Source organism: Pungitius pungitius, chromosome 15 (assembly GCF_949316345.1).
Source record: "Pungitius pungitius chromosome 15, fPunPun2.1, whole genome shotgun sequence".
NCBI classification, from domain to species: Eukaryota; Metazoa; Chordata; class Actinopteri; order Perciformes; family Gasterosteidae; genus Pungitius; species Pungitius pungitius.
Window position 1 is genome coordinate 8064629 of NC_084914.1, and position 25565 is coordinate 8090193.

At 42.1% G+C, this 25565-nt stretch overlaps 1 long non-coding RNA gene across 1 annotated transcript; it reads right to left on the reverse strand.

Annotated features, from left to right (window-relative positions):
* Positions 1 to 16729: 16729 nt before the first annotated feature.
* LOC119203036 (uncharacterized) lies at positions 16730 to 21358 on the reverse strand. Its single transcript, XR_005116326.2, has 4 exons — positions 21288 to 21358; positions 19464 to 19788; positions 18627 to 18924; positions 16730 to 18545 (listed from the first exon to the last, which is right to left on the reverse strand). It is a non-coding gene; the product is annotated as an uncharacterized LOC119203036 (long non-coding RNA).
* Between the last annotated feature and the right edge of the window lie 4207 nt (positions 21359 to 25565).

The following is a 25565-nucleotide window of genomic DNA, read 5'->3' on the forward strand; positions in this document are numbered from 1 at the left end:
CTTCCATTGATTCTTTCTTCCTTTAAATTTATTTGGCAAGTGTCTGGACGCCAGGGGAGATTTTTTTTTTCTTTTCTCTTTGTAGCTCAAATTAAGACAGTCAGTTCAATAGCATCTTCAAAGCCTAAATAGCTCTCGCCACCGTAGGTGCTGCTGACCGTCTCTCAGTCAGCTGAAACACTTTGAAATATAAAGCTGGGGGAAGTTTCTTTTTTTTTTTTCTCTCACAATGCACCAACCGGAGGATCTGCCTCCTCAAGTAGCTGGTCTTGGTATTCGGAACATTTGTAATAATAGAGACGCCCCGTTTGCTTGTGCAACACAAAAAAACAAAAAAAGAAAACACATTAAATATTCCAACTTGTAATTTGTGTGGAAAAAGGATGTAGAGAAATGAAGGAGGCTAAATGAGCTTTTCCCTGCAGGCTGCAGACTGTTATAGTCTCTTGAAATCTGGGTCTTTGTTGTCTGCGTGTGCGGTAATTGAAAAGTTCCCCCCCCCATCCCACCCTCACCCCACCCCCGTTTCTCTCATGCCTTTCTTTCCTTTCCTCTCGCTCTCCCCAGTTCCCTCAACCTGACATCCCCGTACTTCCCTTCCACCACCCAAAACCCCGTCTGTCTGTTCGCATTCCCTGTCGTCCCTCGTTTGGCTCATTCCTTCCCTTCCTTCCTCCCTCCTCGGCCGCCTGCTGAGCATAAGGACGAATGCAGATCGCTGGCGCTCCAACCATCCCGCTGAATCCACCTCTTCCAGCGGGTGAGGACACTCACGATCTACGGGGAAGGTGACGTGAAAGGGCTCGGGCCATGCAGTGGTGTCAACACGCCCGAACACAAGCGCCTCCGGCCCGGCGTGACATGCGACGCGCCAAGGTCGTCACGGGGTCAAGGGTGACATTGGGATTCCTCCCACACTAGGAAGTCAGAGGAGGAGTGGTTCAGCCGCACCTTTTGACATGAAAGCATGGGCACAAAACAGGACTGTCTGTCTGTCTGTGACATAAAACGATGCGGCACATTTCTCTCATGAGCTGCGGCGCTTCACATCGAGGACCAAACGCGTGTTTCTGTTTCAACTGACAACGCGCCGCAAGCTGCCCCCTGACTACCAATGTGCACTAATTACATCTTGTGCACCTTGTGTTGTGAAAGAGGGAATTGTGTTTGATCGGCACAGCGTGAGAGAGATCACGGACACACTGTGTGCGCTGCTTGTCCATTGTTCTTTGAATGTCTCTCCAAAATTGGATGCAACTTGGCAGACGGTAAAAAAAAAAAAAAAAAAATTGAAAGTGCGAACAAAATAAAAAACCTACAATGACGAGGTCTCGGCTTTGCTATTTCCATTTGAGCCTGGAGTGAAGACCGCTATTGGACAGAAACCTCTCTGGTGTGAGTAATTGGACAAGCATTGCAGGAAAGATGTTTGGTTAGAAAATCACAAATGCCCCCACACTTTCATGCGAGCGCTACGGGGGCCGAGGCGCATTAGCAATCGTTTTCAGCACATTAAACATGATCTCAGCTTTGAGATTTATTAAAATGAACAAATTCATGTTTGATGAGCTCTTCTCGACACGGAGGCGACCAGATAGAGTCAGCGCTGCCACTGACGTCCCTGTGAGTCGGTGGAGCTTACAACAAAAGGAAAAGTGCCGATGGATGGGAAAAGATAAAATTGTGTTATTTTCCAAACACATTTGGGGCCTACCTGGTTGAGTGCTCCTCAGCTCTCTTGGTTATTCAGGTCAGGGAACGCACATGTCCGAGGCTTTTGTCAAAGCTTTTGCTTCTGTGGCCCAGCTGCTATTTTTGCTCCTTCCCTGTACATGGCCTTTCATTCTTGAGTCACACTGGAGCATTGCAGGGCTGACCTAGAATACTGAAAGCCTGTCACACAACAGCACGGGAACATCTGTGCACAGAAAAAGGTAACTAAGAGCTAATGCCAGTCATGAAATTGGAAAAAGTGCTTTTTATCCATAAAATAGCCTCATAAGAATCAGTGCTTATAAATGCACTTGTCGATGAAGGGTGCATTTGAATGGCATCGCATTTATATGCAAAAATGCATATCGTGTGTAATTATTCAGTTCAATATATTGCTCAAGGACATGCGGCATGTCTTACAAAGCCATAATATGAGATTTCAGTTTATGTTTCTCCAGAAATGTGTTAAAATATATAATCTGCATATACAGATCCCTTTTCTTCAGAGGCATCATGTTTATTTACACACTCCTGTTGCTGCTGAATAAATTCCAGTCTCTCTGTCACTGTTAGGTTGTGGCACAGAATCCATAAGTAACTTTTTCAAACACAAACAAACTAGTTAATGTGTAAAATAATATGCTTCAGAGGTTGGCTATTGTTACATTTGGACAGAGCAATGCAAGCTGTTTCCTCTGGTTCCCAGTCTATTTGCTAAGATAAGTTTATCTATGGCATATTTAATCATAAGTAAAATTCGTTTTTTATTCTAAAAAAAGTGGCAATCATTTTGCAAATGTCAAACTATTCCTTTTATTATCTAATTTTTTTGTATGTTATTTTACCTTATTCATGCAGGAGCAACTTTTTTTATTAGGAGAGCTTCTAATTAACATGGAGACTTTTGAGAAACGGGTTGAAAATCTTGCTGCATTTCAATGAATAAAAAAAAAAAAATTTAAAACGCAATTAAATGGCTAATTTTCTGTTTTGTTATGTAATTGAAAATGTCTTTGGGCAGAATGACTACTAAATAATTTCAGTGCAGGTACATTTTGAATCAAATTTTATAAACATATATAGCATATAGCGCCCCCTTTCTGGATCTTTGCTTGCTCGATGCTCGGGAACCACTACTAGACATGTTTTGTTATCTTTCTGAAATGGCTGGATTTTAAAAGAATAAATCAATGCGCTTTTCTCATTTGAAGTCAGCATGGCCTTGGACTCATGTAAAGGTTAATCGTTTGGTTGTCTCCTTTATAAAGTACATTTTGTACTTGTAATTTGCATTCTTGACTTGCAGAGTAAAAAAATAACTATTCATCTTTTTCAGGGTCAGCGATGGTTGAGTTTATTATCTGCTCAAAATGTTCACATTATTCAATGTTCCACTTTGTTTCAGATTTTTCCCATAACTAATTGCTGTTACTTTTTTTTAAATGTAGAAATTCAAAAAGGTGTCCAGTGGTCCACTGACATTATTATGCATTCAGAGTCGGGTTGTTGGCTGAATGACAAAGTCTAACACCTCCTCTCCTTTTAGCTCTGTTTTAGTGTCCACCAACTCCTGAGGGAAAGTCTTTCACCCCTGAATGTTCAGCAGCCAATTACTAAATTTGCCTTTCTGCCATTTAGTGCTAAGCAGGTAGTGACCAGGGCATTAAGGCGAGGAAGGAGAAAAGGAAGGAAATAAATAAATAACTCCTAACTAACATCCTTTTCACACCATGGATGGAAACTCAATACTTCACCCACAAACCTTTTAGGCTGCTTTTATCTATTCCACAGTAAGCTGCTTTCTTCTTATAATATTATTCTAATATATATTTCTTTCCTAAAGTTGAACTTGCTGCCATCAGTAAGCCATGGAGCCCCTGCTTTCTGTTGCTATTGCATTACCATGATGAGATGATGCGCCTGTTTATGTGCCCTGACTTTAAACCTCTGCGCTGCAACATCATGACTCATTCTTGTCAAAAACAAAAAGCACGAGTGCGATGTTTATTGGTGTGTATTATTGATCTAAAGCAAGTTATACCTCTGAGCGAGTTTCGATGCGAAGTGTAGAGAGTGGAATAAGGTTACTGACAAGAAGAGGAAGAAAGCACATAAATTACAACTCTTTTATTTACAAATAAGCTAAAACATGCAAAAACACTAAATGTTTGCTAGCTTCCTATCAATGAAACGGTGGTGATTCTTTTTCTCTCTCAATCTTTATAAATCATCACGTTTCTTAGCCGCAACTGTGAAAAACTAATGAACTTTCACAACCCATGCTGGGCCGCTCCATTGATCCACACATCTGAGTTCAGAAGCAGTTGCCGGGTGGTGAAATCAAACAGCTGGCCTCCCTCAGACACTAAGAGAGGCACGGAGGATTACTTGCTGCTGTTCCATGCAATGTGGAGGAACAAACTCATCTCCCTGTTATTCTAAAAGATGGATGTAACGAGTGCTCTCTCTCAGACAGCCTCGCTATGCTCCTCCTGCATCGAAATTGCTCAAACGGGTATTTTTGTGAGCTTCAGCACAGGAGAAGTGTTTGTGTACATGTAATGGGTCCTCGGCCAATGGAGCATTAACACGTGGTAAGAAAACATCATGAGCGTTTTGCCAGGCCGGTGCCATTTGAATACATCACATTATATCTAATCCAAACAATTGCTAATATATCACTGTGGGCTAAGCTGTGCACACACCCCAAAGCTGGACGCTCCGTTTCCAAATAAACCCGTTTGCCGACTCACTCGATCACCTCCAAAGGTTCTTCAAGCTGCACAAGTGTCTGTTTGCTGAAAGAAAGTGTGACTTTCAGCTCTCATTATTTTAGATTGTGTGAGTAATTTGCTGGAGAAATGTTGTTGCCAAAAACTGTTCTGTACAAGACATCTACTGGCTCATTACGCTAAAAGAATATATAATGATGTATTCTAGCGGCAAGGTCAGGCTTCCTGTGCGTTCTCTGGTCAGAGGGAACACATTTTTTTCTATTTCACAATGTCCTGGTGTGATTTTAAGGGTGTTGTGAGGGTAGGTTGACATTCTCAAGGTTGCTACACAGAGTCAACGGACTGTTGTATGTTCTTTTTATCCAACTGCACCAGGCTCTAGGTGTGACAATTGGAAATATCTGTCAAATTATATAATGGACTCAGAAAACCTCATACACACATTTATGGTCTCCAGGAGACAAAACATACTGACTTTGGGGATTTTCTAATCAGGCCACAATTCATTTTCACATTTTTCAGTGACATATCTCCACAACTATTTCAACACTATTAACTATATGAGTATTGGCCTATTTGAATGATATCCCCATGAGGTTTAACTGTACCAGATTTCATTAATTGCACTTACAATATACAAAAGGCTTCTGCTTGTTTCAGCTTTGCTGATATTTTAAAAAGGTTAAAAAAATCTGGATTGTGTCCATTGAGAAACATTTAAATTACATAAAGTAGCTGAAATGGTACGTAAAAAATGTGTTTTTTGAAACCAAAACCCATGCTTTTAATATCTGTATTCATGAACTGGACCCAAGGCTTTATTTAAACTAATTAGAGCAGTATGCAGGTATTAGTGAGATTTAGATGACTAGAAAGCACCTTTATTATTAAGACTACACAAATATTTTATATTAAAGACAAACTTGTGAAATTGTAATTAATTACCAGAATCCTTTAATTAGAAAAGCCCAAAAGTCATGAGGGAAATCATGGGCCTCTGAAGGTTCCTTGCAGCCTACTTGTACGAAAGACCACCTCCATTAAGAAAAGCGTTTTAAGTCAATAAAGAAAAATGTAGGCTAAGGCCGAGTTTCCTAATAATGAGGCTGTGTACCCTGAGAGCCATGAGCTGCAAACGTGCTTCGCATGCTGAATATTTGGAACCCTCTGATTGAAATATTCTTTAAAAAGCAGCCTTACGTGTTTGTTATTTAGCTTTTCTGTAACTATTGCATATTCACTCTATTTTCCAGCCTGTATTTGTTAGGATTGCGCGCTGCCAGGAGCTATCCAGGAGCTATCTAGGAGCTATCCAGGAGCTATCCAGGAGCTATCCAGGAGCTATCTAGGAGCTATCCAGGAGCTATCTAGGAGCTATCCAGGAGCTATCCAGGAGCTATCCAGGAGCTATCTAGGAGCTATCCAGGAGCTATCCAGGGAGGTGTCCAGCACCTTGGAGAGCGCTGCGGCGTCCAGAACGTAGCAATTAAGTCTTGTGCTGTATTAGTGAAATCAGACTACTTTGTGGTGTCATAGTGTTGTAAATGTTTTTTCAATGAGATTTTTCATCTCATTTCACATTAATTACGGCTTTCTATCCTTTCGATACACCCAAACCCAAATGCTTTCAAAGCAGTCTGCTTGCTTTAACCTAACCAAACTGTATCTTCTAAACACGGAAGTTCACATTTTGATAACTTGTTGTAACTGACACAGGGAAACCTGACGGTAGAGGGGTGTAGGATCATAAACTACGTTTTCCAATCACATACCGTGAAAAAGTATCGGATTAGAAACGCTTCTTAGAGAAGGGCAGATTTGCTAAATGGATTTATGGAAACGCCTGAGCCGTTTGAATGCTGTCATTTATTCACGTGTCTGGTCAGCTGTTTCTGCCGTTGCCGTCCTCAAATGTCTTTGTCTCCGGACGGCGTGAACTATGGCCGTGGCTGGCCGATGTGAAAGAACACTTAAAATTGTGCAATTCAAACAAGGTCCCTGAGAACGGTCGGATGGGCAAGCCGCCTTGATTTGTGTCCAGTTCACAACCTCTATTTCTTTTACTAGTAACCCGAGGAATACAGACGTGCATAGCCCAGAGCGCCAAATTCTTTGTGATTCATTCCAATAAAGCACTTTTTTTTCCCCGTCTTAACGCAAAATAGGACAGATTTTCACCAGGACGTTGTAGTAGTTTTTCTATTTGGCTTTGAGCTATGCCACAGAACTGTGTTATTGTCATGGGGAATTGTTGTTTGGTGCTGAAAGACAGACATGACATTGACTCTGACCCCCTTGCTGTCAGGATAATCTACACTGTCAGCTTTTATAAAGAACACTAAAAGGAGGCCTCGGACTGAAACTAAGCCTCTTACTTGAATTTGAAGTCTCTGCTTTCTTCTTGTGCTCTTCCTCTTCCGCTCATATTCCCCGTCAAAGTGTATATCTGTCTGTCTTTCTATCTATTAATCTCTGCCCTGCAGCTTCTCACACTCAACCCTGACGGAAATGTCTTTGAGGCGGAGGCGCATTTGTTGTGAAAACTCCTCCTTTACTTTCAGATCTCAAAAGTCTGCAGGCATTTGTGCAGTGATGCAATGTTTCACTCGGTGCGCCTCTCGTCTGCAGCACAACTCTCGTTTTATGCAAATCACTCCATCCCCGTCACCTGTGCAGGAGCCACTGGTCCTCGTTAACCTCATCCGCAGCGGTCGTCCGTTCATCATTCCTCTACGTGTGCCACACATAGTTTGCACAACTCTGTGCCTTCATGTTGGAATTGTCAGTGAGCTGGAAACAGCGGGTGTGAGATTATGCTGCCCAGTGGATGATGTGTGTCCAATCCCCCCGGACTGGAAAAGAGATCAGAAGGACAGAGAGAGATTGGGTGGACTAAGTTGTTTTGCTCGCTAGTGTCCCTGTGAGCTCTGGACCTTTTGGGGGAGGAGAGGTACTTTTGACCCGGTCTAGTTGGTAGTTGAGGTTTATGATTTGGGATTAGGGATTAATTTAGAAATCAGGTTTTGCTCTGAGAAAGAGTTCAAGGCAAAAGTAAACTGGGAGAAGTCACATTAAACAACTCCTTGAGATAGTTTACAGGCATAACTAGACTAAGACTTGCCCTAGTTTTGTCTAATTATGCAGTTTTATAGAGAAGACTGGATCCTGTTTTTCTGCCTCTGGGTTACTCCATTGTTATTATGTAGTTTTACATTGCACTAAAAGAAACATCCGAGGACACTGTTGGTGTAAATTGGTGTAAATGCATCGCTAAAGCAGGCATGTGCTGTGTGCACGTCATACGTGTGTATGTGAATGAATGATGATCACACACTCACCGTAGGCTTGATTAAACTATTATTACATGAGATGTTCCCTAATTAGAAATAATATATATTATTAGAATTAATAATTGGAAATAATTTAAATGTATTATCATAAAGGTCTTATTTCCCACCAGAACAGCATAGGAAGCGACTCTTGGGTGCAACAGGTGAAATGAATTGAACGGTTGTTGGTGGACGTTAAATGTTAAAAATCATCCAAGAGTTTGCGATTTCATTTATTACAAATTCAAATTCAAAAGAAATATACCTGACCTGCGACACCCTAATCTGACCTGCACACTGTGTTTGGGGTTAATGAGTCCTGATGCATCAACGACATCAGCTCTGTCGCATCTGCGTTTTGACGGACAGGCTCACTGTAGGGGAAGCGTTGATGGACTTCAGCACACAAACACAAATAGTGAAGAGACTCAGGAGTCTACGTCCCTGTCTCAATGTAATGCACATTGCGCGCTGATGAGTAAAGCAGCCGGTGACACATTAGTTCAGGTTACTGCGACACGTTAGTTCAGGTTATTAGTCACTTTTTTATCAGAAAGGAGAGACACATCCTCTGCTGCTGTGTTGTTAACGGCTGACCTGAGATCAGTGATTTCCCACAGGGCATGCGCACAGCGTTATACTTCTAAAAGAGTGCAGCCACGCAGCACTTTAAATAAATGCGAGCTTTCAGGTGAATGCCGGCTTCACCAAAAAGTCTCTCTGAATGCCAGTTGTTACAGCTGATGTTTTCTTAGCGGTGACCAGCATAGAGATGTTAATCTGTCCTGATTACCATCCAACCAGGTTTGAGACTGCGACACACATTGTGACGGACGGCATAGAACCACGCAGTCGAATACTGGAGTCTCAAATGAACTCAGCACCGGAAGATTTGGGAGAAAGTAAACACATATTTTTACACGGAAGAAGACTTTTGAATCGGTACAAAATGTAATTGCCTGTTTACAGCAACTGAGTGTTCAAAAGGATTCAATTGTTATGGTTTTAATCATTGAGATTAACAGACTTCATATTAACATGTTGGATTTAAATGAGGAAAGCGAATAAAAGGAGATCAAAGTTTCTTCTTTTCCTGTTTTGAAGTGGGATGTTTGTATGAGCCCCTCAGGTTTTTTTTTTTTTTAATATCACCTGTCCTTCTATTTCCCCAGTGTGTGATTTTAACCAGTGTGTTTGTAATTCTTTATTTCTTCTAACTTTGTCCCTGTTGCAATGAAGTCGTTAACCTTGGCAGAGGACTCATCAGCCGCACTGATGTGACACAGCGTCCTAAATAGCTGAAACCCGATGAAGTATAGCAGCACTTAAAGGGGAGCCTCAAACCTTTTGTTTAAGACAGCACTCCTGAGAGTGGATACAGAGGACCCTCCTTGGCACTGAGCACATAAAGCCGCAGACATTTTTCAGAGCCACTATCTCATTTCACGGTGAGTTTATGGTGTGTGTGTTTTTTTTTTTTTTTTCAAAGGCCGGAGGAGAGGTGGCAGGGACTCAGAGAGCAGGTCAGGAGGTGCACAAACCATCATCGATCCCTCTCAACTAGATCCCCGGGAGCTGTGGTGTCTGAAAGCACCTCCGAGGGGAGCATTTTTGTGTGTGTGTGTGTGTGTGTGTGTTTGTGTGTGTGGGTGTGTGTGTGTGTGCAGCTACAATAGTCTCATGAGGTGTAGGTGGGTGCAGCCTCACTAGCAGTGTCTCAAAATAGAACAAAATTCCATGTGGGGTGTCGGAACAAATATTAGTTTGTTCAGAGGAATGTGACACTCTGCAGCTGAGGAGGCGTTTTTTTTTTTTAGGTTTCAGGGCGACGGCCCGGAAGGAAACATTAGTCAGTTTATCTCAGGACTTCACAAGTCATCACACCTAATGACACGGTTTCCGTATATCTGTGGGAGGAATCTCCAGTGGGAGCTCATTAAGGTTATCCTGCTGGTCTGGGTCAACATTTTTTCTGGGTCTTGCCTTTAATCACGATATTTGCTGTAATAGAAACCCATTTACTGAAAGCTCATTAAGACAAATCCAAACAGCAAGTGCTAAAGTATCAGCAGTGAAGCTCATCTGCATTCCGATTGTGCAATACAAATGGGACTATGAAATGAATACCGGCGCAGGGCGTGAGTCCCCATGCTTCACTAAGCTAAATTGAAGAAATGTGTTGTTCATGCAAACACACACACACACACACACACACACACACACAGACACACACACAGACATGTCGGCTCTTGACACGCACAACATTACACATCCCTAAACACAAACGCGTACAGGGATTGACACACAAACATGAACACACACTCACATTGTCTGCAGCTTACATACAAACCCATCATAATACTTCTTCTGGCTGTGGAAAACAACACAATTGAAATAAAAAGTGGTGGAGCGTAGAACTACGAGAAAATAAAGAAAAATGCAATTCATTGGAGGGATTTTGTTATTTTATTGCATATTTTTCCAGCCTCGGCTTTGGAAGGAGAGGAATCTGTTTCACATCCCGTTATTGATTGTAGCTGTAAACACGTGGGCTTCATATCTTCCAAGTGCTCATCTAATTATTTATTTATTACACCGCCCCAAAGACACCCGGAAGCAACAGATCTGACTGCAGCCTCTGACTCATATGAAACAAAACTCATTCACATTCTGAAAACCACACACACAAACACGACAAAATGCTTTTACACACACAACAACAACAACAATCACACAAAACACTGACAAATGACATGCTCGCGTCCCAGAAAGGCTCTCATGGCGGCTATTGAAAAGAGTTTCACACATACGAATAAACTGTGCAAATGCAGGGTACACAAGGTAAAAAGCTTTTGTGTAGTATCGTGAACACCTTCATACAGAGTTAAAGATTTCCCCCGCTTCTCTAAGGGAGGAACCTCCGTCCGTCCATCCGTCCTTCACCTGTCCAATCGACCCCACACAAGGCAACAAGGCAACAAGGCCGTACTCATCAGGCTGATACCTGATGATCAGAGCATATATATATATACATATATAGTATATATATATATATATAATTCTGTCATAAATACAATATATACAATTGCACAAGAGTCTATGAAGCAAAGGCTGGATAGTTGTCAGATCTTGGTTGGAATCAAGATATCAAAAACATCCCTCCCCTTTTTCCAGAAAAACTGAAATTCTGTGTCGCTGCAAGAAATGCTCACACAATGACATGTTTGTAAAGCTGAATACAACAGCATTCATGAGGATAACACATTGGTTGCCAGAAGGCCGAAAATGCCCCTTTTGTTTCTTTTTTGTCCTTTCTGATTGTTTATATACCCAGCAAATGGACCTCCACTGTCCTGCAATTTATTATCGCCACGCCGGAAGGAAAGAGAAAAAAAATAGCTGCAAATAATTCATTTAAACTCAAAGAACATCCAATCTCAGTTCCGGCTCACTGCTAGCAACAAAGGGAGAGGTAACAACGTGATGGCAGTGATTATTAACCATGTGCAGTGAAGAAGGAGGTAAAAGCTCACTTATAATGTAGAACCAAAAAAATAAGCCAGAATTCTCTCCTCATATCAATGTCAAGCAGTTCTCCGTGCCATTCTGGAAAATTGGAAAGTTGGCTATTACAGAAATATAAGTTACCTGTCAAACATATAATTATGTCCTGCAATTTGCATTTTGTTTTTTATCAACAGATCATGAATGCAGCTGCCGTACAATTATAATGACTGCAAAAGTCGGCGCTTCGTTTGACTTATGTTCCGCGGGAAGGAAAAAACAGGCTTTTAATGTGATTGATGTCAAAGTTTCACCATTAATTAATGTTATTTTTTTCATAGCCTTAGTGACTTTGCAACACAACAGTTCACAGCGCCATATGTTCAGCACTGAGATATCATGATGAGTTTATCTCTCTGAGTGTGCTATAACCTGGAATGATTATGCAGTAAACGGCTGAAGTGCCTTCAACCCAGCAGTAAAGTACCCCCCCCCCCCCCCGTGTCACTGGCTTGGTCAACGTGTTTGTCACGGACAAAGAGCCACTTTGTGCCCGGATGTTCCGCGGTTGTCTGAGTGATTGCAAAGAGCTCACAAAGTCGCTGACACTGAAATGTAAAAGTTTAGGTCAACAAGAGCTTCAAAGCCGCTAAGAAGCCGACTCACTGTTCACATTCGTGTCGTCTAAATGCAAATTGGCTTCTGCTGTGTTTCTCAAGCAAGTACATGTAATATCGCTGTTTATTGGGGCTTTTTTTTATCAGTTTGGGTACGTTGGGGTTTTAACATAGACCAAAAAATGTCTCGACCCTGAAACAATATTTTGAATTGCTGACATTTCCCAATTAAACACTAACTAACAACAACCCTTTTTAGAAATATGGAAGGACATGAAACCTTCTTCCAGTAAGCTTTTCAGATATTACTTGCCAGTTTTTGTTGTTGCTTTGATGCGCTTTTTTGTAATTTAAATCATGAAAACAGCAGGACTTCTGATTGAATTTTGGTCTGAAAACAGTTGATTGGATCTCAGCTCTGGCTTTGTCTGCATGTAGCTAAAGGATTTTTATCGTTGTTTTCCACATTAGAATATGTTTTGTTCCTACAAAATGGCTGCGTAATATAGTTTTTTTTTGGATAAGCTGCTTGTATTAGGCAGCGAACAGACTTTAACTTGCTACACAATGCCACACGTGAGTCATTGTCAGGGAGTTTGCTGTTTCACGTTAACCGATACGTCATTTCCATCTCGTCTGGCCTTTCAGCAAACTGCAAGAAGCCCTTCAGCAAAGGCGAGGTGTCACGTTCCTCCACCTCCAGGCATTTTAACATCAGCACGTCTGTTTCCAGCGTTTTGACCAACACACCACACACAATGTCCACTTTAAGCTCGCTCTATGTAAGAATATCAAGTCACTGCCCTAAGAAAACAAATGTGTAAGTCTGTATAATATTAATTAAGCAGTGTTGTTCTTACCAGTCAGCAGACTCTCCACAGGGGGGACTTCTTGCCAAGGGGTCCCTGGAAGGATATAACTATATAAATGATCCAATTATGATTTGACTGAATTAAGTGTTTAGTGGAAGAACTGAGCTCCCTTTACATCCTCATGGAGTGATTCAAAGAGAAACTGGATACATCCAATGATAAGATTTCCGTTTGTAAAAAATAGCATTTGATAAGATACTGCTCAATTTGCATATTTCAACGCACATTTTCAGAAATGAGTAAGACGAGAAAAAGAAATGCCTTCATGTAAGTAATCGACGGGGGACTTTTATGGTGGTTTTCTACTCTATTCACCCGTAGTGTCTCCCCTGAAAACCTGCCCAACAGAGGCTTAAACTGCTCGAAAAAAAATCAATTGTGTATTTGGAAACCTTTACAGTAGCAGAATTGAAAAGGATTATTCTATCCTGCTACGATTACACACATACACACATACACACACACACACACACACACACACACACACACACACACACACACACACAGTGTGTCACGTTTTTTTTAGACGCTTTCTTGCCTCAGAGAACCACTTTGATTTGCTCCATTCTCTCTCCCTCTGGCTGTTAATGCATTGTTCTTCTGAATAAAATCGAATGAAGAAATATTTCTGAATAAAGAAATCTTTAGCTTTGAAAAGATGTTAAAATGGTTTTATTCTCTGTGCTTGATGACGTCTGCCTCAGTCTTATTCATTTTCATTGAACCTTTGATCATTTACTTGGAAATTTGCAGACTTCTTAAGTATTAGGAACCCCGCTGAGCAAGGCACTTTGCCTGAGTGCGGCCAGCCCACAGTTATCATTCAGCATGGGTTAAATGTATACTTCTTTTATAAAACGACAAACCTGTGTGACCGCAAACATCTATAGATCAAGAAAGAGGATTTCTGTGTAAATAAAAATATCCTGCAGCATTCTTTACTTTTTCAGCTCCTCGTGTTTCTGTTGTTTTCCAAATAAGAGCCCAGTTTCACCGTTTCTTTTCACGGGTATTTTTAGAGACAGGTCAACCGGTCACAGCGTGACTTTTGGGTGTTGCGGCTGCACCGGAAATTACTTTTGTTGAGACAGGGAATTTCCTGAGAGAGTTTTAAAGACGGGCCCGATCAAGCAGGGATTCACCTTTTAATCAAGATGTCTGTGAGTCTCCCATAAATACGTATTTTTTTCTAAACTAAACTGGCCTCTTGTCTGATTGTCTCACAGAGAGGTGTTGATCATCTCATCGTAATCTAGAAAAAACTTTAATTTCCAAAATATCAAACTTCTCATCTAAAATGACTCATCCATTTCATTTCTTCTTGCTATCTCTCTTGTTCTGGAAACGGTCTGGCGGGAAATATTCTCATTAGTTATCTTGAAATATGAAAATCTCTGTTAAAACGTATGGCCCTGCATTGAGAAGTCTGGCTGGTAAGCAGGTTATTACAAACCATGTAAATGCCTTTCCAAATTTTTTTGGCTTAAGTTGATTAGTCCCAGCAACGTGATTTAGTGTGCACACATAAATGTAGTCATTAACTTCAGAGTTAGTTGCATATCTAGGAGGTTGTTGTTTTGGTATTTCAAGCATCACTGGTATAACAATTTGTCTCTCACACATGCATGAACACACGCGCAACATTAACATGTTGTCGTGTGAACTTTATAACCATCTGCTCCAACATTTAATGGGCATATAAAAAGTGGCAGAAGCCCTCATACATATAAACATGTTCTCATCAGGTATTCCTCCGATGCAGGATAATGCGTTAACTTTCTAGACCCTCAGGGTAAATTCTACCTCTGCCGTCTCTGCTTGTGGGTTCTCCCGTTTCATGTTAATTTAGTTACAGCGCTGACATTAACTCAAGTGCTGCAGTGATTTGTCACAGGGAGGAGAGCCAAAACTAAACTTAAAATGCTGCGATGCCACCCTCCCATATATCATGTCGGTCCACCAAACAACTTCTTCTGACCCACTTTTCCCAATAGTTACTCGACGTATTTTGAATAATGACATTAAAGTGATAGATGTAGCCATCAGTCACACGCTAACATTCAAGTAGGCCACTGCCCACATAAACCCTGCATTCATCAATTGCCCCGTGTTGCCATTTCAGGCCAAACACAGATTGGAAATTGAAGTGAAACCGACACCACTTGTGTGTGTGTGTGTGTGTGTGTGTGTGTGTGCGCCGGGCTAACAGGCTCACTGTTTGTCAATTCTCGGTGACGAGGTACAAGTGAGGTGAAGGCCGCTCTCTGCAAGGCGCGAGCTGCAGGTGCGCTGAAGGAGCTGTGATGAATTGGACGTGGACCAAAAGACAAGGTCTCGTGCCATGTATTCTCAATGACACTGCGCAGCGTTACAGCATGTGGGCATGTTGACACAGCGGCAGGTAAAGCCACTCACAAATGACAAATGAGACAGGGGAGTCGAAGGGCAAAACTGCCATCACTCATTGTGCCAATTTAACGGTTTGACACTTTCATCCATCAGATGCTCTTGTGGTAGAATATGTGACATAGATTAAAATCTCACATTTTAATTAGTTTCAGTAGTAAAACAAGGTTGAACAAGGCAAATGTCTGCGTGTCGGGATGAAACACACAGCAGCTCGCCGTGGCGGCTCATGTTAACGTACAGCCCCCCCGGGATCAATTGTTGTGGTCCTGTCCCGCAGCCAGAATGCCGTCGCTCATTTGGGCAAAATAGCAGGGCTATTTGTTTGATCGAAATAGAATTGTTTGATATTGATGAAAATCGGTTAGGCTTTCATTCAACCTTGATAATGTGTTGCGAGTCACATCACTTCTTAATAGATGCATAAAATACCGCTTATGCACATTTTTCATGAACGACTGTCAAACTGTAGTTTGGACTTTAACTTTAGCTCGTGGCAACAAATATCTTCACGGACACAACATTAGAAAGGTGGAATAATAACAAAGCTCTGAAGATTCAGGAGAAATGTCATCCAGGCATGCAATATTATAGTATCAGAATAGTACTAAGTACCCTTTATTTTCAGCCACGAGCCTCAACAACGAGATGATTTGGTCGGGTGATGAAGCAGAGGCAGACGAGTCAGGCAATACAATGTTCTTTGTGCTTTCAAATGTAATGAATGCTATTCAGCGGTGCCCGGAATCAAGTGAAACTTTCAAACTGTGTATTCAGTTTGACTAACAATCACCAAAAAGAAAAAGAAGATTAGAATCACAATGATGAACTGAGAGTTCATTGGTGAGCTGCAACAAGTCTCTGTCTTAAATACACAGCTCCCCCGGCGTCCGGTCTTTTGATCGAGACAAAACAATGCTATAATGTAATAACAATATCTTGCATCATTTCCCACAGCCATAGTCCCCCCCCCCTCCCCCCCCCACCCTCTGCCTGCCTATTTTTCTTCTGGATTCAACTAAAGTTTCCAGTTAAACAGCTTCCAAGTTGTTGTATGTGCGGATGGAGGTGCAAAGGGCAAAAGACCCTCCTGTGGGTCACAAACTCTAAGTCGAGTGATCATGCAATTATTACTGTACATTGACTGATGGATTGCAGCAGTAAAGGTCTCTCCGTCTCTCCGTCTCTCCGTCTGCCCGAGTCATCTGCGAATAAAACATTTATGTCGAAGCCACGCAGAAAAGTCTGATTTATGATTTATACAGTTACCGGTTGTGGTGCAGACGAGTTATGGGCTTGTTAAAAGTGGCATCTGTCATCGCGGGGATGAAGGCTGAACTCCAACGCCTTCACACGGAGAGTCAGTCTGGACGTCTGACTCCCTGCTGCTTCACATTTGGCACCAAAATGGGACATCGGATCACAACAAATAAAACTCCAAAAAGACAGAGAGCAGCAAACACGGCACGGAGCTTACAGCGGTTAGCTTAGCATCGCATGGCGCTGGACCTCGTAATACAATTTGGCAATCAGCGAAGACTTAGTGACTTCTTCTTTTTACTGTGGAAACATGGTGCAATCTGCTTTAAACTCTGTGCCAGAATTGATTGATTTCCCCAAAAATGAACCAAGTGCTTAACATTGTTTATATTGAAATCAATGTGTTTGTATAGGTGTACATTTCTCTGTCATTTGCACATCGAAAAAACTAGATCTGATTATTATTGTTTTATTAATGAATGACTAAACACACGTTTATTATAACACATTACAATCTAAAAAATACTTTATCACTCTATCATGTCAATTAGTTCAATTAAATCCATTCGCAGTAGAGGAAAAGAGTTTTTGGTTTTGCCTCTTAGTTGCTTGCTGTCATCATTTGTGTCATTTTAACACGTCTTTTCTTTTCTTTTTTTTAAAATGGAATTACTTGCTCTATTCTAGTAGATCATTAGAAACAATTTGACTTCATATCTAAAAGACAGCTACGCCAAGAAGAGTTTACCGAACCTCGGAACAGATGACATGGTCACAGTTGGTTGAAGACAGCATGGTGTCATCCAGGCAAACATTTTTAATGAGACGCAAACCAAGATGTGGTTGAGAGGTGACTAAATGCTGCCCGTCCGCCGCTGTGCAGCAGAAAGGTTCTTGTCACATCTGTGTTCATCTGTGCGTGTGTCTCGTTGCTGGAGTCTTCATTTACTTTTGTTACGATTTTATAAAAAACTGCGTTGCGGTTTCCAGTTTTTAGCTTTTTTTTGTAGATGACCAAAAGAAAGCATCTAAAAATAAAACATGAAAAATAATATCAACCGGTTATATTGTAATATACATCCACTGGTTTTTCTCTGTTTCGGGGGAAAATGCGGCATTGGCGGAATATACAGTTGCTGACAGTTTGACAAGTGTGACATTTACAAATAAACCCCTGGGGGCTGTGAGAGAGCAGAGACATATTTTCTTTCCTGACAAACTCTGATGAAAGCCAAGAAGACGCAGTTGATCTTCTTCCGCTGTGTGTCTCGCCGTTGGTGTCGGCATCTGTTTTCTGTGTCAGATTCCTTCTTTTCCCTCTGTTTCGCATGTGATGTTCACCTTCAAGCTGGTGGACTGATCTGCGTCCATGTAAGCCTTTTACTTCCAGTCTGCCAAAGTGGTAGAACAAGGGCTTGATTGCTTGTGCTCTTTCCAGACCATGATTACCAGATGGCTTCCTCTCCATTATAACAGGAGCTCTTTAGATCTATTCCAATCACATGGGTTAAATACAGTACAGTTTTGTTTTACATGTCCATGTTCTTTTGCACTGAAATGACAATAGATGCTTGCGTTGCAGTGGGCTGTTACTACTGGGCGCAGGAACTTCATGATTTTCTTGCAAAATGAATACAATAAACCCAGAGGTTCATCAGTAATACTGTATTTTAATAAAAGCATTCACACTGGTTATCACTTAGAAGCCCAGCTTGTGAATATTAAATCTCGTGTTTACTGGAATGTTCTTTTAAAAAAAAAAAAAACATACAGAGCGGAGGTGCTGGCGGAATGTCTGCCATGCGTTTACCTCAACAACCCTTTCTCCTCAAATAAGTCATGCGGCTCCTTTGCTGGATTCGCTGTGCTCGTGACGGCCGCGGAGGAGGTCTTCATAACCATGAAAAATGTGCAGCTGTATGACAGGAGATTCAAAGGAGTGATTTCCTCCCAGTAACCTTTACAAGCAGAATTTGAATAACGCAGTTGAAGTCTGCATGATGTGCTGTGACTATGCACCGTTTATCAAATCAAAACGTCCATCCGGGCTCTTCGTGTCCAGCATAAGGGGCAGCAGCACAGATGAAATGCCCTGCAGTGACCCACAACCTTGAAAAAAAAACAAAAAACTTTTACTTACACTTAAAATACCCCAAACACTTGATTGGGTTCATCCCAGACGAGCCGTACTTTATTTAGACAGGCGTCCTCTCAAGCAATCTGTCAGTGCAGACAGCAACCGCACTGCTGTCTTCCTCCGCAGCACGGACCGCGGAGAAAGAGGCGGTCATGTGGCCCTGTCCCCTTGGCCACCGCCATCTGGAGGCGCTGTCAAATATACATCAGAATTACATCCCCAGCCAAACGGATATATTAAAAAACCTTTTTCATTGTACCGTGATGCTCGTCCGGATGTTCAGAGTTCATGCACAGAAGCAACCTTGACCCGATCTGCCAGTTTCCCACGCCTTCCCCGCCACGCTGTCAGCTCACGATGCAAAATAAAGCAGAACAAGATTTAAATACATCAAATTTTCCGGGTGACCTTCGATTTGCTGTGTTCCTATGGTTTTATTGGTTTAATTTTCTCAAGCTTAATGGCAAATCACACTGACACAAAGCCCAACTAATTACAGCTCTCACAGAAGAGTGGGGTAATTATGAAATGTGAGGGAGGAAAATACAAATCAGACATAGTGTTTCTATGGAAAGTGAAGCAGCAGAAACAGAGGGTGGACACCTATTAATCCCCAGTGACATTTAGAGCTATATATTAAAATGCATCTCATATGCAGATTGACTCTAGGTACGTTTTAACCTGCGCTTTTTCACGTCTGGTTTCAATAGCTTCTCCAGGGGCCACATGGAGAGCCAATCCCACTATCCATCCTCAACAAACAAACGTTGCAACCAGAAGCTGTTGTTGCCGTTCTCCAGCGTTTCAATGGGGAGTGGACTTGCATTTATACGACACCATTCTAGTCCTCTGACCATTTAAAACGCTCAACACCGCAAGTCAACACTCACCCGTAGTTGCACACACTGACGGAGGCAACAGCTGCCACTTCCAACATGCTGCGTGCCGTAGCCAGGTGCTTTTGTGACCCTCTGTGTTTTGCCATTAGAGGCCACTGGGACGAGGGGGAGTTGGTGGCAGGAGCAGCCGTATACACGGGCCAGACTTCTCATCAGGATCTAATCTCGAGCTTATTCATGTACACCCACACGCTGATAATCCAGCCTCTGGAAACAATTTGGGGTTGTCTTGTCCAATGACATGCAGGCCGGAGGAGCCAGGGATCGAACCTCATCTTCGGCTGCTATCTCCTGAGCCACAGATGCCCATTGCCTCCTAAATGGTTTGGTAGCGATTATGAATTGCCAAGTATTGCTTGTACATTTCAGTGGACCAAACAAGGTGTATTTGTCAAAGTCACCCTATATATCTTTGGTGAATCGAATTTCAAAAAAGTTAGGTGGAAATTGGATCAAAAACACTTTTGAGAACATCTGAAATAAAACAGTTAAATATGCCAAATGTTGGAAAGATGTATGTATGTGTGATGGTTAGAGCTCTCCCCCCCCCCCCCCTGCCTGTTTGGCCACACCACCTTAATTGGTGATGCCTAACAGGTGTGACCAGGTGCTCTTTAAATAGAAGCTTTTGCCCCACTAGAGCTAGAGGGGGGCTTGCTATCTCCCACGGCATAGGCACAGCACTCGCCACGTGCGGATGGGCTTGAGCGGAATCTAGAGGTATGTCAGGGGTTTTATGTTTTAATATGCTCTTTTAGCAAGTGAAATGTTTATTGGCGTTATTTACCTTTTCTTTCTTTTGTACAGGAAATGATCAGGTGGTGCAACGCTGAGCCTGGTCACTGCTGTTTTTGCCTTTGATTTAAAATATATTATGGTTACCCGGATTATGTAGTATTTTTGATTATGAATTGTTAATTTGTTTTCTTTCTGGGTTAATGTTTTTGCTTTGTCCTACATAAACAACCATTACTGTGCCCTATACTGGGGGTCCCTTTAATGCCAGTGCAGGTGGGCATATAGTAGGCCTACAGGGGTGGCTCACGAGGTGTAAGGCCCTTTCAGTTTATTTTGCTTGTTTGCTGTGTTTTAATTCTTTTTGATTTGCTGTGTTTTCTTTCCTTTGACCTGGTGGTGGGCCCCTTGTCCCCTTTCACTCCCCCGCGCCTGTGGGCCTCAAGTAGTCACCTTGTACTGGTAGGTTACCCCAAGTGTAGTAATCCTTTTTCATATTTTGCCAAAAAACCCAACCAATGTTTTTGGATTGATTATTCTTTTTCTTTTAAATATTAAACCTACTTGTAAATAAAAAAAACATTGTTACAAAACTGGAACTTCACCTCTCTGCTCCCTTTCTTTTTCATTAAAACTGATATTCTTTGGGTGAGAGTCCCAAAGTGACGTTGTCACCCTTGTGACCAGGCGAACGGCCGCCCCGGTTACATATGTATACTGGAACATATTGCAATAACAACAGAAATAATGATAGGAATAACAGGTTGCAGATGATATAAACCTTTTATACATACAGTGCACCAATAAACTTCACTGTATCTACAGTGAGGAAGAGAAACAAATGACTGTTTGCAATGTTTTGGAAATTGTGAAAAGAAGAATCAGAAAATTATTGTTCCAGCTGTGTTAGCATCATTTACAATTAGCCTGCATCTGAAGTAAACATGAGCAGCAGGTAATGGAAAATCAGCTCCAGTCGGCGGGAGTTAACAAAGGACCACAGTTCAGCTCAGGTGTTCTGTAGTTGGAGATAACAAGTATATTTCATATAGAGGAAGTGTGGAAAAACCCAACACGTACCGTAAGTATCATTAGCCGCTTCCAGGAGCACCACCAGGGAAATAATAAAAAACGCGTGTGCCTCTGAGAACTATTGACGGAACAAAGTCTACAAATAGAAAAAGGGTTAAGGTTCAGGTGCACTCAGCTGCGTCTTTCTTTCTGTTTAGACGTGTGATCAGCCCCGAGGCTCAGGTGTTGGAGTCAGATTCGGATAAAATTATAAGCCTGCGGCTAATTTTGTATATGCATATTTTCCCGTCTCGTTGTGCCTTTGTGGTGTGATTTATATAGAATGAAATGGTGGTACCGAAGACAGGGTGGGGGGGGGTTGAATTCCTGTCAAGGGTTTGTTTTTATTATCAGGCAGGACTTATTTTTATGTGGCCATCTGTACGCTAGTTGGTCCTTTTTAGTCATTCTTAAAGGAAGACACCAATTGAGTCATCTCGGGTCACAGTGATCTAAAAAAAAAGAAAAAATGTAATGCTGGTAATTCCGTCCTTTAGGTTCTTCAATTTTTAACACCAGAAAGCTGTTTACCCTTCGGACAACAACATTGTTAAGAAAAGCATCTACAGAAATGTGTGAAAATTTCCCAAGGCATGATTTTCCTGTTCTAGAGCTGCACCATGTAATTTGATAGCTTATCTGCTCGCACAACACAGCGGAAATCCAATTGGATCAGGTTTTATTGTTTGCACACACACCACCTGCTACACAAACATACAGTATGAGTGGACACAGACACGAGATCACTTTCTCTGTTAGTTAAGTGAACATCTGAGCCCTTGTATTTGTACAGCTCCAACTTTAGGAAAGTTTTCACACAATAAGCCTTAGTGCCCTTGGAGGACTACTTTGATCTCAGTTTTAAAGAAAGCCCCTTAAATGTAAAGCATAAAGTATTACGTGATAAAGTATTTATGTGCTGTTGGTGTGTTGGTTACATATCCAAATAGAGAAAAAGCACAACAAACATCTGTCATTAAACAAAAATGCATCACAAAAAGCAACAGAAAAACCAAGGGCAGAGTGTGTTCTTGGTTTGGGGAATTCACCTCGCTCCAAACCTAATGTACAACCAGCTCTTTCTGTTGTTTTCACCCATATCACATGTTCAACAGAGTTTTCAGAGTCGTCGGACAAATGGCATGAGAGTAGCTCGTCTGATGTCATTCTCATGAGTTCAGAATGAAAGTGATTTTCAAATTCTATTTGGTTGAAGGAACCACTTACAGACACAGTCTTGCAAACCTCTCACTGGTCTTTGAATCACTTAAAATGTGAATTTACTTTGGAAAGTCACCACTTTTGAGGTTTAATTTAACTCATTGCAGATATAATTTGGTTCTTTTTTTAGTCATGTACTTTGCTTCTCTTCTTTTCATGCAGGAAAACAAACACTCTTCCCAAATGTCCATCACATTTTAGGATTTAAACAAATAAATGTATTGAAACGTTTACATTACATACAGGTGACACCCGTCACCCGCTCACTGGGATTCCTTCTGTGCTCTCAAACCAGCCCCCAAAACAGATGAGATGCTTGCTCCTGTGAACAGGACGGGAGCCGCCGCCTCTCCGTGCTGCAGCGCAGAGAGAAAATAATGACATGTCATCTGATAATGGCTGCATTGCGGACGAATCAGCCCTTTTAATGGATTTATAATTAATGCTTGTGTGTTGGCCGATTCCACTGATGGCTGCAAAGAGGCAGGATAATGTTCTGGAACTACAAAGTCATTTTAGATCAGTGTGGATCAAGCCGCGGCCACAGAATCGGAGATAAGAGGTCCATTTTTATTCCATGAGAGGAGCCGGGCTGGCAGCTGTAGCTACGGAGAGCTTTTGTTCTCTTTCCCCTTCATCTCATACACCTCGCTGTCAGGGCATTAGAGGCCAATGACTCTCCGGGCTGCTCAGTACTTACCACCAAGGACTCGGGTTCATTATTGTTCATGTTTTGGGGTCAGTAATTCAAACCCAGATTAACACAGTCATAATTATCCTGCATGAACGGGTCACTTTTCATTCAATAAACGTATATATGCAGGCCTTGTTAAAAAGCAGAGTTAGATGAGGGAGTCCTGAAGCTTTTTTTTGAGACGCAGGCAATAAAATAGTTTTATTGTGACCATATCGTGTGCTGTACAATTACAGCCTGGAAAGACTGGTTGATTGTTGATATTTTTTTATTTATTTCAACCGCTGTTAAACAAGTTTACATCAAGGTTAAATAGAGCAGCGGCTTCCAAAGCGAGTGCCAGGGGCCCGCTGTGTAAAAAAACACCGTTATGACACATCTGACCATATAACGGCTTCCTCAGTTTTTAAGCTCGTAGCGAAGTGATGGAAAAACCTGACATGGCCAACAAAGCTCAAAGGAATGCTGATAGCACTCAAGCCTAAATATGCCTCAGAAAAGACTAAAATCAGACGAGACGGGTTGGCCATCGATGTCTGAGACCGCAGAGAAGCTGCAAACAAACAAAAAGGAAACGCATTTGAAGAAGTTGCATTTGGATACAGATCCTCATCCAAAAATAATCTAAATGCTTTGCATTTAAATGGTTGTACACGATAGCTCAAAATGCAACATTCATCTGACTGCAGGACGTGACTTGGTGGAAGTGATAATAAACTTGAATGAAAGGGCTGTGACAGAATATCTAATTCGTCATAGCTGACGTAGGTTGAGCTTGAATAAGTGTTGGGCTCCGATCGTTAATCAGTCAGTCATCTTCTATGCCGTTTATCCTTAGAGGGTCGCGGGGGGGGGGGGCAGGGGGGGCTGGAGTCAATCCCAGCGCAGAATCCTCCCTCTGCCACGCAGGCAGGAACATGCAATCTCCACCCAGAAAGGTTCTTGCTGCGAGGCTAACCACCACACCGCAAACCGGGCCGATGATTGCTTTTTGGGGAAATTTCTACCTTTGTGCTTTGATTATTTCATTGTGATGATTGCTTGATCAGTGAGGTTGGTGGGCCGACCCGGCTCGTTGAGGCACATCAATTAGCACAGCCGTTTATTTATTTTACTCGCTTGAAAGGGAGGCTGGTTTGATCGCATTCCTGAAATGCACCACGGAAGTGTGAAGCACCTGTGGACACGTTCAGGTAACACACACAGCAGTTCCACACGAGCCTCTGAATCGCAAACGTCTCCCACTTCATCGCATAAACTTATTTTCAGAGGTTTCGGATGCTGTGCCCTCCTTTGACGTACAACAGCAAGCTGAGGCTTTTTTTTCTTCTTTTTTTACGGGTGAGCGAGTGACAGGTGTGCAAATGTTTCCCTCTCTCATCTGTCAGACGGGAGCGGGAGGCGCCGGTGTCAAAGCCGGTCAGCGAAACTTTGAGACACTTTCACAGCCTTTCATCCTGTGTTGTTGAAACAATAATGTCAGTGGAGACCCTCGTACCCTCCTCCCCTCCCCCCCCCCCTCACCCTCCCAGCATCTGAGAGAATATGTGTGCTTCATCTACATGACTGCATTTCAGCATATGAGATAGAAGGTTGCATCACTTAACTTCCCCAAAACAGCTCAAAGGCCTCGGCGCTTGAGTGGCAAAAACACGCTGCCTTGGCGTAGAGCCTGTGACGCGGCTCACGAGCCTCGTGATACCCAACAGGATTTCTCTGTTAGCAGTGACGGGCCGTGCTCTTGACGAGCTGAAGGGGGGGGGGGGTTACCTCCCTTACTTAGGCATCCAGCGTGAGGGTTTGAACAGACAACCTTTGAGTCGCTCACCTTTAGACAGCCATCACTCATCTCCAGCGCGGCTTCTCCTCTTGGTATCACATCACATGCGCCAGGCGCTCCCGATGCTCCCAGTGGAGATCCTTTCTAGGACGCGCACTCCCTCCTAGATCAAAAAGACTACAGCGAAAATGTGGTTGCTGCGAGCAACAAGCACGGAAAACACTTTTGTTTCAACTTTTCCCTCATGATGAACAAAGGAGGATGAAAAAAGCGTGGCATTATTCCAAATTTAGCCCTTCAAACAATTTCCATAGAGCAAGAATACATTTACATTAGTTTTTATATTATATATTAGTTATTTCAACTTATTTTGCTTAAGACTTTAATGTGTACTTTTACCCTATTTTCAAGCCTTCAGAGTAAGGACCACAAAATCTCTCTCTATATATAATGTTAAACATTATATATATAAAATGTTATAGTGTTAATCTACATTCATTTCTTGATCTATTTTTGCGCATTTGCATTTAAAGTTGCACAAAGCAAGACTTCAGTGAAGCTCCAAACCCACTGTGCACCACCTTTCTCAGCC